This window comes from Pygocentrus nattereri, chromosome 4 (genome assembly GCF_015220715.1).
Source record: "Pygocentrus nattereri isolate fPygNat1 chromosome 4, fPygNat1.pri, whole genome shotgun sequence".
In the NCBI taxonomy this organism is placed as follows: domain Eukaryota; kingdom Metazoa; phylum Chordata; class Actinopteri; order Characiformes; family Serrasalmidae; genus Pygocentrus; species Pygocentrus nattereri.
In genome coordinates, this window is record NC_051214.1 from 2,218,319 (window position 1) to 2,220,818 (window position 2,500).

General features: G+C 40.7%; 1 protein-coding gene across 20 annotated transcripts in view; it reads right to left on the bottom strand.

Annotated features, from left to right (window-relative positions):
• Window positions 1–2,500, bottom strand: part of ptprk (protein tyrosine phosphatase receptor type K) — a 216,360-nt gene that overhangs the window by 73,732 nt on the left and 140,128 nt on the right. The window lies entirely within an intron of this gene.

Genomic DNA, 2,500 nt, shown 5'->3' on the forward strand with positions numbered 1-2,500 from the left:
GTCACAGAGCTGAATACACAGTGTTTGTAATCAGGTTTTTTAAGTGAGTGAGACTCTCAACGCAGTGAGAGAGTCGGGGGGGGGGGGGGGGGGGGGGTATATCAAACATTACACTCTGTATATCAGACATTACAGTTTATCTGTTTGAACATTAAATATCTCGTCTTTGTAGTGAATTCAATTGAATATAGGTTAAAAAGGATCTGCAAATCATCGTATGTGTTGTATGTGCATCAGACTATGAGCTAATAGTGCTTCCTTTACCATGTCTGGAATTATTATTGCTGCTCTGCGATACATTCAGTTCATATTACATCATCACTGAAGTGTGATAATCATCAATGAGTGTGTACAGTATCATATATATCATATACACAGTCAATGGGCACAGGTATCATATACAGTCAGTGGTTCAGCTCCTCCGTGACCATATCTCTTCTCATTCATTCAACTTGTGGGTTCTTGTTAGGGTGGAGGTTCTCGAGGGGAACTGGAGCTCCACCAGCTGCTGCTTTTGTTAGTTTGCTGCTTGTTGATTGATCCGTAGCTGCCCTGCGAGCGCTTGTGTAGCGTCGTCTACTGCAGGAGCTGAAGGTTTCGCTTTCAAAGACGTTTAAAGCTGCATCTGAACGAGAGCTACAGTCACGGGTTCTATCAGAGCGACATACAGCGCTGCAGCTGGGCTTCAGCCTGTACTGTTCTAACAATGAATAAAAATCTGACTGTTAAATATAGTCATGTAGCCCATTACACACATACTGTGTCATCGGCCTCGAGTCTGCAGTGTCTCTATTTGTTCTGATAAGAGTCAGAATGAATTCATACAGAGTTGCAGAAAGATTATCTGTGACTTTTCCACCTCACACAGACGCATCAGCGCTGAGAGGGGAGCCTTCTGAACGCTCGCGAAGATCCTCGAACTTCATACTCCTCTGCTGCCGTGGCAACGCCAGGATGTTGACAGCCGATCGGCTTCTGATCTGGTCTGATAACCTTTTAATATGACAGCGCCGTTCTGCTTGTATCAAAGCCCGTAGATCAGACGGCGTGCGGGTCGGGATTTGACGGCTGTAAACAACCCGTCTGCCTGTTTATTCACACCAACATACACCTCCGCCCGCGGTTAAATATAACTCTGCCTTCCCTCCATCTCTCTCTCTCGCTCTCTCTCCCTCTCTCTGTCTCCCTCCCTCTCTCTCGCTCTCTCTCTCTCCCTCTCTCTCTCTCACTCTCTCTCGCTCTCTCTCCCTCTGTCTCTCTCTCTCTCGCTCTCTCTCCCTCTCTGTCTCTCTCTCTCTCTCTCTCTCTCTCCCTCCCTCTCTCTCGCTCTCTCTCTCTCCCTCTCTCTCCCTCTCTCTCTCTCTCTCCCTCCCTCTCTCTCGCTCTCTCTCTCTCCCTCTCTCTCTCTCTCGCTCTCTCTCTCCCTCTCTCTCTCCCTCTCTCTCTCTCTCCCTCTCTCTCTCCCTCTCTCTCTCCCTCTCTCTCTCCCTCTCTCTCTCCCTCTCTCTCTCGCTCGCTCTCTCGCTCTCTCTCGCTCTCCCTCTCTTCTCTCACTTTATAACATCATTTTCAACAGATTCTTTAAATAGGATTGTTTACATAAAGTTTTTAGGCCCTAATCCAGCATCAACTAGCATTCAAAAGTCTCGTGTTTTTCAATAAAAGAGAAGCAACGTAGCAGCAGAAAAATATCAATTGATTCTACCGTATGTACATATCGCTGAATATCGTATGTACATAAATGGAAAACACCTGCTATTCCTTACATTGTGTGTAAATTCCATGGTGAATGGACCAAAAGAAACGACCCAAAATTCTGGTTCCATCGAATTACATTAAAAGCAGAGTAGGTTTTTTCCTTCTCCTGTAAAGTTACCATTCTGGAGATACAAGGTTTTGATCTGACAGCAGCGATATACACATTGCAAGTGCATACAACTTGTATAAAGCTGTAAACAATAAATAAATGAATAGATATACATTACATAGGTGCTAATTAATAAAACATTTCGATTATTGTAAATATATAAGTATAATTAATAGATTGTGTATATAATTAATATCCATAATGCATTTTAAGTTACTATCATGTCAAAGCATGGAACATCAAACAAATTAGTCCAAATAGATTATTACCACATATTTATTTATGCAGAACTTTTATTACACTTTGACAACTTTCATACTTAATGCTACTTTTTCATCGTACATGAAACAAAGAAAAATACAAAAAAAAGCGATTTTAAACTTTTGTAGCATGTTTTCTTATATAAATATTTCTGTATTAATGCTACCACTTGTAAGATCATCAATTAGTATAATAATATAATTCAATAGTATAATTATAGTATATATAATAGTACATTATAAATACGTAATAATATAATAGTAATACTATTTTTCATATTGGTACAGATCTGTGTGTATATATATATATATATATATATCCATATATATGTATCCAACACCATACAGCCCATAATCCTCAGTTCTGAGAGGG